The following is a 12,341-nucleotide window of genomic DNA, read 5'->3' as shown; positions in this document are numbered from 1 at the left end:
ATCCTAATCCATGTACCTATCCAATGGCCGCTTGAAGGTCCCGAATGTTTCCGACTCAACTACTTCCACAGGCAGTGCATTCCATGCCCCCACTGCTCTCTGGGTAAAGAACCTACCTCTGACAGCCCCCCTATATCTTCCACCATTCACCATAAATTTATGTCCCCTTGTAATGGTTTGTTCCACCCGGCGAAAAAGTCTCTGACTGTCTATCTATTCCCCTGATCATCCTATAAACCTCTATCAAGTCGCCCCTCATCATGAATGAGAAAAGGCCAAGCACCCTCAACCTTTCCTCGTAAGACCTACTCTCCATTCCAGGCAACATCCTGGTAAATCTCCTTTGCACCTTTTCCAAAGCTTCCACATCATTCCTCAAAAGGATTAGGTTGATTGTTGTGCTGAGCTGAGGTGTGCTGCCGTACGAGGCACTCGGGAGCAGATTCAGTAAGTAGTTTCAAAAAGCACATGACGAGAAAACGGCAGGTCCCTGGGGGCGGCCAAAAGGAGGGGCCTGGCATGAATAGGGGTCGCACTTCCTCTGTGGATGAGCTGAACGGCCTCATTCCGAGCCTTCTGATGCTGTGCCTCCTTGGGCGGGTTCTGGAGATGGTTTGAGGGCAGACGGTGTTTGCAGACATGGAGGTAAAATGACGAGAAGACCAGAATTCACTTGGAATAGAGAAACTTTTATTCATTGAACCCTTAAAAGAACAAAGCGACATGGTGAAAGGCCGTCAGCCTGAGGGATGATTCTCAGCTCTGACAGATTCTTACTGAGGATGGGGGAGACAGGCCAAGGGGAGCTGGCTGCTACCAAAAGGTTATGGCCCGTCAGCAAAAGGCGACTGACCACCCGGCACAAAACGTTTACCGACAGCCAGCGCTGTTAGATTCCGTTGCGTCCGAAGTGAGGACGGATGTCCCTCTGGGTCACAACATCACCGCTCGGCCCCGCGCTCTGCCCATTACATCTTATCTTGAAGGAGCTGGAGGGCCCGGGATTGGGGCCCTGAGGCTGGTGATGACTGTGGAGCCCGGTCTTCACCTGGAGAGAAGCCGAAAAAGCCCCATGGGCCATCGGGCGCCGGCGAGCCAAGAAGGACGGGCCGATAGGCGGAAGTCACCCTCGGAGGACTCCTCCCTCAGGGGATTCTCCATCGGAACGAACTGGGAGGTCCTGCCTGCTGGTGAGAAACAAACGTTGGTGACCGCATTTTCATTAATGCCGCAGCGGAGGCTAATCCCTCTATCCGCACCCACTCTCACCCCTCTGTGCGGGAGGTCTAAACCAGTCCCCACACCCAGTCTAACCCCCCCTCCACACCCAGTCTAATCCCCCTCTCCACACCAGGCTAATCCCCTCTCCACACACAGTCTAATCCCCTCTCCACACCCAGTCTAATCCCCTCTCCACACCCAGTCTAATCCCCTCTCCACACACAGTCTAATCCCCTCTCCACACCCAGTCTAATCCCCTCTCCACACCCAGTCTAATCCCCTCTCCACACCCAGGCTAATCCCCTCTCCACACCCAGTCTAATCCCCTCTCCACACCCAGTCAATTCCCCTCCACACCCAGTCTAATCCCCTCTCCACACCCAGTCTAATCCACTCTCCACACCGTCTAATCCCCTCTCCACACCCAGTCTAATCCCCTCTCCAACCCAGTCTAATCCCCTCTCCACACCCAGTCTAATCCCCTCTCCACACCCAGGCTAATCCCCTCTCCACACCATCTAATCCCCTCTCCACACCCAGTCTAATCCCCTCTCCACACCCAGTCTAATCCCCTCTCCACACCATCTAATCCCCTCTCCACACCCAGTCTAATCCCCTCTCCACACCCAGTCTAATCCCCTCTCCACACCCAGTCTAATCCCCTCTCCACACCATCTAATCCCCTCTCCACACCCAGTCTAATCCCTCTCCACACCCAGTCTAATCCCTCTCCACACCCAGTCTAATCCCCTCTCCACACCCAGTCTAATCCCTCTCCACACCAGTCTAATCCCCTCTCCACACCCAGTCTAATCCCCTCTCCCACCCAGTCTAATCCCCTCCACACCCAGTCTATCCCCTCTCCACACCCAGTCTAATCCCCTCTCCAACCCAGTCTAATCCCCTCTCCACACCCAGTCTATCCCCTCTCCACACCCAGTCTAATCCCCTCTCCACACCCAGTCTAATCCCCTCTCCACACCCAGTCTAATCCCCTCTCCACACCAGTCTATCCCTCTCCACTACCCAGTCTAATCCCCTCTCCACACCCAGTCTAATCCCCTCTCCACACCCAGGTCAATCCCCTCTCCACACCCAGTCTAATCCCCTCTCCACACCCAGTCTAATCCCCTCTCCACACCCAGTCTAATCCGCTCTCCACACCCAGTCATTTCCCTCCACACCCAGTCTAATCCCCTCTCCACACCCAGTCTAATCCCCTCTCCACACCCAGTCTAATCCCATCTACACACCCAGTCTAATCCTCTCTCCACGCCCAGGCTAATCCCCTCTCCACACCCAGGCTAATCCCCTCTTCACACCCAGGCTAATCCCCTCTCCACACCCAGTCTGATCCCCTCTCCACAGCCAGTCTAGTCCGTATCCCACTCTCCCCCCGCACCGTTACGTGAATTGGCCATGCTAAATTGGCGCTTAGTGACCAAGATGTGCAGGATAGGTAGATTGGCCGTGCTAAATTGCCCCTTCCGTGTCCAAAGATGTCCAGGTTAGATGGATTGGCCGTGTTAATTGCCCCTTAGTATCCAAAGATGTCCAGGTTAGGGGGATTGACCGCGCTGAATTGCGCTTTCTGGTTAGGGGGATTGGCCATGCTAAATTGTCCCTTAGTGTCCAAAGATGTGCAGTTTATGGGGATTGGCGAGGCTAAATTGTCCCTTAGTGTCCAAAGATGTGCAGGTTAGGTGGATTGACCATGCTAAATTGTCCCTGAGTGTCCAAAGATATGCAGGTTAGGTGGATTGGCCGTGCTAAATTGTCCCTTCGTGTCCAAAGATGTGCAGGTTAGGGGGATTGGCCAGGCTAAATTGTCCCTTAGTGTCCAAAGGATGTGTAGGTTAGGTGGATTGGCCGTGCTAAATTGTCCCTTAGTCTCCAAAGGTGTGTAGGTTAGGTGGATTGGCCGTGCTAAATTGTCCCTTCGTGTCCAAAGATGTGCAGGTTAGGGGGATTGGCCAGGCTAAATTGTCCCTTAATGTCCAAAGATGTGCAGGTTAGGTGGATTGGCCGTGCTAAATTGTTGCTTAGTGACCAAAGATGTGCAGTTAGGTGGATCGGCCACGCTAATTGGTCTCTTAGTGTCCAAAGATGTGCAGGTTAGGTGGATTGGCCATGCTAAATTGTCCCTTTGTGTCCAAAGATGTGCAGGATAGGTGAATTGGCCCTGCTAAATTGCCTCTTAGGTCTCCACAAAGATGTGTAGGTCATGTACATTGACCGATGCTAAATTGTCCCTCAGGTGTCCAAAGAGGTGCAGGTTAGTACTGGCCGTGCGATATTGTTCCATTAGGCTCCAAAGATGTGTAGGTTAGGTAGATTGGCCAGGATAAATTGTGTTCCTTTGTGGCCCAAGATGTGCAGGTTAGGTGGATGGCCATGCTTAATTGTTCCCTTTGTGTCCAAAGATGTGCAGGATAGAGGGTGAATTGGCCCTGCTTAAATTGCCTCTTAGTGCTCCAAGATGTGTAGGTTAGGGAGATGTGGCCGTGCTAAATTGTCCTTCGGATGTCAAAGAGGTGCGGTGAGGTAGGATTGGCCGTGCGATATTGTCCCTTAGGTCCTCCAAAAGATGTGTAGGTTAGGTATATTAGGGCCGTGCTAAAATTGTCCCTCAGTGTCAAAGAGGTGCAGGTTAGGTAGATTGGCCGTGCTAAATCTCCTTAGTGTCCAAAGATGTGCACGTTAGGTGGATTGGCCGTGCTAAATTGTCCCCTTAGTGTCAAAGCTGTGCAGGGTTAGGTGGATTGGCCATGTTAAATTGTCCCTTAGTGTCCAAAGATGTGCAGGTTAGGTGGATTGGCCATGCTAAATTGCCCCTTAGTCTCCAAAGGTGTGTAGGTTAGGTGGATTGGCCGTGCTAAATTGCCCCTTAGTCTCCACAGCTGTGCAGGTTAGGTGGATTGGCCGTGTTAAATTGTCCCTTAGTGTCCAAAGATGTGCAGGTTAGGTGGATTGGCCGTGCTAAATTGCCCCTTAGTGTCCAAAGATGCGCAGGATAAGTGGATTGGCCGTTCTAAATTGTCCCTTAGTGGCTAAAGGTGTGCAGGTTAAGTGGATTGGCCGGGCTAAATTGTCCCTTCGTGTCCAAAGATGTGCAGGTTAGGTGGATTGGAAGGCTAAATTGTCCCCTTAGTGACCAAAGATATGCAGGTTAGGGGGATTGACCGTGCGAAATTGCCCCTTAGTATTCAAAGATGTGTAGGTTAGGTGGATTGACCATGCTAAATTGTCCCTGAGTGTCCAAAAATGTGCAGGTTAGGTGGATGGCCGTGCTAAATTGTCCCTTCGTGTCCAAAGATGTGCAGGTTAGGGGGATTGGCCAGGCTAAATTGTCCCTTAATGTCCAAAGATGTGCAGGTTAGGTGGATTGGCCATGCTAAATTGTTGCTTAGTGACCAAAAATGTGCAGGTTAGGTGGATTGGCCACGCTAAATTGTCTCTTAGTGTCCAAAAATGTGCAGGTTAGGTGGATTGGCCGTGCTAAATTGTCCCTTTGTGTCCAAAGATGTGCAGGATAGGTGAATTGGCCCTGCTAAATTGCCTCTTAGTCTCCAAAGATGTGTAGGTCAGGTAGATTGACCGTGCTAAATTGTCCCTCAGTGTCAAAGAGGTGCAGGTTAGGTAGACTGGCCGTGCGATATTGTCCCTTAGTCTCCAAAGATGTGTAGGTTCGGTAGATTGGCCATGATAAATTGTCCCTTTGTGTCCAAAGATGTGCAGGTTAGGTGGATTGGCCGTGGCTAAAATTGCCCCTTAGTCTCCAAAGGTGGTGTAGGGTTAGTGGATTGGCCGTGCTAAATTGTCCCTTAGTCTCCAAAGGTGTGTAGGTTAGGTGGATTGGCCGTGGCTAAATTATCCCTTAGTCTCCAAAGGTGTGTAGGTTAGGTTGGATTGGCCGTGCTAAATTGTCCCCTTCGTGTCCAAAGATGTTGCAGGTTAGGGGGATTGGCCAGGGCTAAATGTCCCTTAATGTCCAAGATGTTGCAGGTTAGGTGGATTGGCCGTGCTAAATTGTTGCTTAGTGACCAAAAGATGTGCAGGTTTAGGTGGGATCGGCCACGCTAAATTGTCTCTTAGTGTCCAAAGATGTGCAGGTTTAGGTGGATTGGCCGTGCTAAATTGTTTGCTTAGTGACCAAAGATGTGCAGGTTAGGTGGATCGGCCACGCTAAATTGTCTCTTAGTGTCCAAAGATGTGCAGGTTAGGTGGAGGTTGTTGTGCTAAATTGTCCCTCAGTGTCAAAGCTGTGCAGGTTAGGTGGATTGGCCGTGTTAAATTGTCCCTTAGTGTCCAAAGATGTGCAGGTTATGTGGATTGGCCGTGCTAAATTGCCCCTTAGTCTCCAAAGGTGTGTAGGTTAGGTGGATTGGCCGTGCTAAATTGCCCCTTAGTCTCCACAGCTGTGCAGGTTAGGTAGATTGGCCGTGTTAAATTGTCCCTTAGTGTCTAAAGATGTGCAGGTTAGGTGGATTGGCCGTGCTAAATTGCCCCTTAGTCTCCAAAGGTGTGTAGGTTAGGTGGATTGGCCGTGCTAAATTGTCCCTTAGTCTCCAAAGGTGTGTAGGTTACGTGGATTGGCCGTGCTAAATTGTCCCTTAGTCTCCAAAGGTGTGTAGGTTAGGTGGATTGGCCATGCGAAATTGTCCCTTAGTGTTCAAAGATTGCGCAGGATAAGTGGATTGGCCGTTCTAAATTGTCCCTTAGTAGCTAAAGATGTACAGGGTTGGGTGGATTGGCCGTGTTAAATTGTCCATTAGTGTCCAAGATGTACAGGTTAGGGGGATTGGCCGTGCTAATTGTCACTTCTTAGTGTTCAAAGATGTGCAGTTTGGGGTGGATTGGCGCTGCTAAATTGTCCCTTAGTGTCCAATACATGTGCAGTTTAGGTGGACAGGCCATGCTAAATTGTCCCTTAGTGTCTAACGATGTGCAGGTTAAGTGATGGCCGGGCTAATTGTCCCTTCGTGTCCAAAGATGTGCAGGTTAGGTGGAATGTGCCGTGCTATATTGCCCCTTTGTGTCCAAAGATGTGCAGGTTAAGTGGATTGGCCGGGCTAAATTGTCCCGTCGTGTCAAAGATGTGTCAGGTTAGTGGATTGGAAGGCTAAATTGTCCCCTTAGTGGACCAAAGATATGCAGGTTAGGGGGATTGACCGTGCGAAATTGCCACTTAGTATTCAAGATGTGTAGGTTTAAGTGGATTGGCCATGTGAAATGTCCCTTAGTCTCCAAAGATATGCAGGATAGGTGGATTGGCCGTGCAAAGTTGTCCCTTAGTGTTCAAAGATGAGTAGGTTGGGTGGATTGGCCGTGTTAAATTGTCCCTCAGTGTTCAAAGACGTACAGGTTAGGTGGATTGGCCGTGCTAAATTGTCCCTTAGTGTTCAAAGATGTGTAGGTTAAGTGGATTGGCCATGTGAAATTGTCCCTTAGTCTCCAAAAATGTGCAGGATAGGTGGATTGGATTGGCCGTGCTAAATTGTCCCTTAGTGTTCAAAGATGTGTAGGTTGAGTAGATTCGCCATTTTAAATTGTCCTTAGTGTCCAAAGATGTACAGGTTAGGTGGATTGGCCATGCTAAATTGTCCCTTTGTGTCCAAAGATGTCCAGATTAGGGGGATTGGCCGTGCTAATTGTCCCTTAGTGTCCAAAGATGTGCAGGTTAGGTGGCTTGGCCATGCTAAAATTGTCCTTTGTGTCCAAAGATGTGTAGGTTAGGTAGATTGGCCGTGCTAAATTGTCTCTCAGTGTCAAAGAGGTGCAGGTTAGGTAGATTGGCCGTGCGATATTGTCCCTTAGTGTCCAACGATGTGCAGGTTAGGGGGATTGGCCGTGCTAAATTGTCTCTTAGTGTCCAAAGATGTGCAGGTTAGGTGGATTGACCGGGCTAAATTGTCCCTTAGTGTTCAAAGATGTGCAGGTTAGGGGGATTGGCCGTGCTAAATTGTCCCTTAGTGTCCAAAGATGTGCAGGTTGGGTGCATTGGCCGTGCTAAATTGTCCCTTAGTGTCCAATGATGTGCAGGTTAGGTGGGGTTACAGGGATAGGGTTGGGGTGTGGACCTGGGTAGGATGCTTTTTTCGAGGGTCGTTGCAGACTCAATGGGCCGAGCGGCCTCCCACAGCACTGTTGCGGTTCTATGGTTCTCAGGAAATGGGAGAAAACACTGACATCTCCGGTGGCGAAAGCAGAGATGATAGAATAAAGTCTTCTCCAGGACATGGACGTGACGGCCGGCGGGATTTCGGGCTGGAACTCGAAAGCACTCGAGGTCACGTTGACTAAATGGCGCGGGTAACTGAACGCGGGTTGCCAAGGAGGGTTTCCCGTGGGACATGACTGCGGCGCTCGTACCTAAAGGCATGCCGTACAGGGCTCCGGCGGGGCCCACTGCCGCCGAGGCATCGCCCCCGCCCACCATGGCCATGCTGCGCAGGCGCAGGCTGTCGTAGAAGCCTTGCAGCTTCTGGTACTGCCGGTTCCTGTCCATCAGCTTCTCTGACACCTCGCTGTACTTCTTCTTGTACTCCTCCAGCATCTTCTTGAGCGAGGACACCTCGCTGCGGCTGTTGCTCACCTCCATGTCCTTGCCCTGCAGCTGCTGAGTGTAGAGTTTGTCCATCTGCTTCAGCCGGCCCTCCGCTTTGCTGTAGGCGGACTCCTGGTACATCCGCTCCTGGTGGATCTGAAAGAACCGCAGGTTAAAATTCGCCCCAGCCAAACGGAGACTGGATTCCATGGAATCGGTGGGGGGAGAGTGGAAGCAGCTCTAACTGACCCGTCTGGACTGAAATCATCGAATTAGACCGGACTGCCACCACCAAAACAGGCCATTCAGCCCAACTCCTGCTACCCCCTTCTCCATCTCACCCCAACACCACATTCTTCTCTTCCTCACTCTCTCGTGTTTATCCACCTTCCCCATACCAGTCCCCTCAAACCATTCCCCAAGAATCGGGACAACTAAATAACTTCTTGTTGAAGTCGTCCATGGGCCTAATGGCCTCCTTCTGCACTGTCTGTTCTGTGTGTGGTCTATATGTGGGAGGGTGGGGTGAGAGATCGCTGAACATAGAACATACAGTGCAGAAGGAGGCCATTCGGCCCATCGAGTCGGCACTGACCCACTTAAGCCCTCACATCCACCCTATCCCCGTAACCCAATAACCCCCTCCCCCTAACCTTTTTTGGATACTGAGGGACAATTTAGCAAGTCCAATCCACCTAACCTGCACGTCTTTGGACTGTGGGAGGAAACCGGAGCACCTGGAGGAAACCCACGCAGACATGGGGGAGAACGTGCAGACTCCGCACAGACAGCGTCCCAGCAGGGAATCGAACTCAGGACCCTGGCAAGGTGAAGCCACAGTGTTGCGTTCAGGTCTGGTCATCCTATGACAGGAAGGATATTGTTAGACGAGAAAGAGTGTGGAAGAGATTTACGAGGATGCGACCAGGACTTGATGGTCTGAGTGATAAGGAGAGGGTGGATGGGCTGGGACTTTTTTCCTGGAGCGTAGGAGGCTTCGGGGTGATCTTATAGAGGTCTACAAAATAATGAGGAGCATCGATCGATAAGATAGATAGTTGACACCTTTGCAATGAGGAAATAATACAAATGGTTGTAGATAGGTTAGGTGATTGGGCCAATGTGGTAGACGGAGTTTCACGTGGATGAGTATGAGGTTATCCATTTTGGACAGAAAGATGGAAAGGCAATTTATTATCAATGGAGAGACACTTCAAAGTGTTTCGTTGGAGAGGGATCTGGGTGTACTCGTGCATCAATCGCAGGAAATTAGCACGTCATTACAGCAGGGAATATGGAAGGCAAGTGGGATTCTAGCCTTTGTAATGTCATGTGAGAGAAGAGAGGAAAAAGAGAGAGAGGAAAACAGAAAGAATAGCCCCAGCAGAACAAAAAGAAAGAGAAAGGGAGATACAGATCAGGGAAAAAGATCGAGAGAGAGTTTGAACATCAGAAAATGGCCATGAAACACGACAGTTACAATTGGCAGACACAAAGGATAGCTGCAGTCGCAGACAGAAGGGGTATGAATCTCTCTCTGTAATCTAAAGGCTGTAAATCAATCCTGGCGATTTAAAACTAATAACAGTAGTGACTTTAACCTGATGTGCTTCTGGTAAAAGGTGTTTAAGTCTTATGGATGTTAAATGGAAACCTTAAAGGATTACTTAGTGTTGTATTTGAATTAATGCTTGCTAAGATGTTCACTGAATGTTTTAAAAAGGGGAGTTCATAGAATAAACATTGTTTTGCTTTAAAAAATACTTTTCCATTTGTGCTGCACCACACCTGTAGAGTGGGCTGTGTGCTCCTCATACCACAATCTACTAAAAGTTGTGGGTCAGGTGAACTCCGTGATACACTTTGGGGTTCTCTAAACCCTGGCCCATAACAATAGCTTGAGGGATAGAGTATAAAAGCCGGGGGTTGTTGCTACAACTGTACAGGGCATTGGGGAGACCGCATCTGGAGTACAGTTTTGATCCCCTTATTTGAGGATGGATGTAGTTGCGTGAGAGGCAGTACAGAGGAGGTTCACGAGATTGATTGCAGAGATGAGGGGTTTGGCTTATGAGCAGTTTAGGCCGAGACTGTCTCAAGTTCAGAAGAAGCAGAGGAGATCTAATTGACATGTATAAGATGATAAAAGGTTTTGACAAAGTAAACGTGGACTAGATTCCTCCTCTGGGTTGCTGTTTATTCTCCTACACCAGAGAGAGTATGAACCTCGGCCTGTCGGGAATCTGCCCTATATCCGTTCCTCACCCCACCCTCCCCCCACCAACAATACCACAACTCAGGGAGGGGGTGCCCATGAACCGAGCCCAGTGCTTCAGGTGGCACAGGGGCAAAACCGTGTGCCGCTGTCTACCGTTGATCCATCCCCTTTGTCATCCAGTTCCCCCGTGCGGTAACGCAAACAGAATCGAATCGCGCTCTCCCCGTTATTGGGTGATCGGGGGCGGGAGCGGAGGGGCTTGGGGAGGAAGGGGTTCAGTAGCCTGGGAGGGGGGCACGAGGGGAATTGTTGGGTGGGGCAGGGAGGTATTGACTCCCAAGGACGGGGAGACGTCAGCACTCTGCGACGGGCAGGTGGGGGAGGGCTCCCTGGGGCGTTGGGTGTGGGGCACCCCGGGGTTCTGACCTGGTAGCCCTAGCCGGCGATCTACAGCACAGTGTGTGGCCGGAGGCCAGACAGCAGTCCGGGGTGTTGGGTGGATGCTGGCCACCCCAGGGTGCTGGGTGGGAGGGGCATCCCGGGGTGCTGGGTGGGACGGTCACGGGGTGGGGCACCATGGGGTGCTGGTAGCCCCAGAAGGCCAGTGCCCAGCCAGCAATCTCCAGCACGGTGTGTGGCCGGAGGCCTGACAGCACCCCGGGGTGCTGGGTGGGGTGGGGCACCCAGGGGTGCTGGGTGGTTGGGCACCACAGAGGGTTGGGTGGGTGGAGCACCACGGGGTGCTGGGTGGGGTGGGGCACCCAGGGGTGCTGGGTGGGTGCTGGCTGGCGGGGCACCCCAGGGTGCTGACCTGGTAGCCCCAGAAGGCCAGTGCCCGGCCAGCAATCTCCAGCACTGTGTGTGGCCGGACAGCACCCTGGGGTGCTGGGTGGGTGCCTGGTGGGTGCTGGCCACCCGGGGTGCTGACCTGGTAGCCCCAGAAGGCCAGTGCCCGGCCGACAATCTCCAGCATGGTGTGTAGCCGGAGGCCGGACAGCACCCCAGGGTGCTGGGTGGGTGCTGGGTGTGGGGCACCCCGGGGTGCTGACCTGGTACCTCCAGAAGGCCAGTGCCCAGCCAGCAATCACTAGCACGGTGTGTGGCCGGATGCCAGACAGCACCCCAGGGTGCTGGATGGGTACTGGGCACCCCAGGGTGCTGGGTGGGGTACCCCGGGGTGCTGGGTGTGGGGCCACTCCGGGGTGCTGACCTGGTAGCCCCAGAAGGCCAGTGCCCGGCCGGCGATCTCCAGCACGGTGTGTGGCCGGAGGCCAGACAGCACCATGCCTTTGTAGTCCTCGGGCGGGGTCGAGGTCGGTTCGGACAATGTCCCGTTTGCCGGACAGGGCGGTGCCACAGGCCGGGCACAGGGCCGGGGAGCGGCTGAACTGCCCGCTGCCGTGCTGGTCACAGAACACGTGCGAACAGGCGGTGACCCAGGCGAAGCCGGACAGGCGGCAGCGGCAGCGGCAGCCGGGCAGGTTACAGAGGAGGGAGTCCTCACACAGCGCCATGGCGGGAACCAGGCCCCGCCCCCTGGGCTGGCCCCGCCCCCAGGCAGCCGGGCAGTGAACAGAGAAGGGAGTCCTCACACAGCGCCATGGCAGGAACCAGACCCCGCCCCCGGCCCTGCGCACTGAGCCCAGCCCCGCCCCCCGGCAGCCGGGCAGGTTACTGAGGAGGGAGTCCTCACACAGCGCCATGGCAGGAACCAGGCCCCACCCCCTGCGGGCCCCGCCCCTAGATACAGGCCCCGCCCCCAGTACCCCAAGCCCCGCCCCCTGCAGCCGGGCAGGTTACTGAGGAGGGAGTCCTCACACAGCGCCATGGCGGGATCCAGGCCCCCTGCAGGCCCCGCCCTCTGAGCCGGGCCCCCCCGCGGGCCCGCCCCCCAGGCAGCGGGGCTGGTCACAGAGGAGGGAGTCCTCACAACGCCATGGCGGGAACCAAGCTCCGCCCACTGGGTCCGGCCCCGCCCCCAGGGGCTGGCTCCGCCCGCGGCACCGTCCCGCCGGCAGTGGGGCAGGTTGCAGAGAGAGTCCTCACAGCGCCATGGCGGGAACCAAGCCCCGCCCACAGAGCCAGCCCTGCCCTCGCCCCCTGGCCCCCGGCCCCGCCCCCTGGCCCTCGGCCCCGCCCCCCGTGCTGGCCCCGCCCCCAGCCCCGAAGAACCGGCAGCGGGGCAGGTTACAGAGGACGGAGTCCTCCCACCGCGCCATGGTGGGAACTAGGCTCCGCCCACTGAGACCGTTCCCGCCCCTGTACCCCTAGCCCCGCCCCCTGTACTACAGCCCAGCCCCCCTTACCGCAGCCCCAGCCCCTGTACCCAGCCCCCTGCACCCCAGCCCCGCCCCC

At 53.9% G+C, this 12,341-nt stretch overlaps 1 pseudogene; it reads right to left on the bottom strand.

Annotated features, from left to right (window-relative positions):
• Window positions 1–1,048: 1,048 nt before the first annotated feature.
• On the bottom strand, window positions 1,049–11,512 carry LOC119959401 (annotated as a pseudogene).
• Window positions 11,513–12,341: the final 829 nt, after the last annotated feature.

The sequence above is a fragment of the Scyliorhinus canicula genome, unplaced genomic scaffold, assembly GCF_902713615.1.
Source record: "Scyliorhinus canicula unplaced genomic scaffold, sScyCan1.1, whole genome shotgun sequence".
In the NCBI taxonomy this organism is placed as follows: domain Eukaryota; kingdom Metazoa; phylum Chordata; class Chondrichthyes; order Carcharhiniformes; family Scyliorhinidae; genus Scyliorhinus; species Scyliorhinus canicula.
Note: the sequence above shows the minus strand (reverse complement) of the source record. Positions and strands in the feature narration are given on the sequence as shown.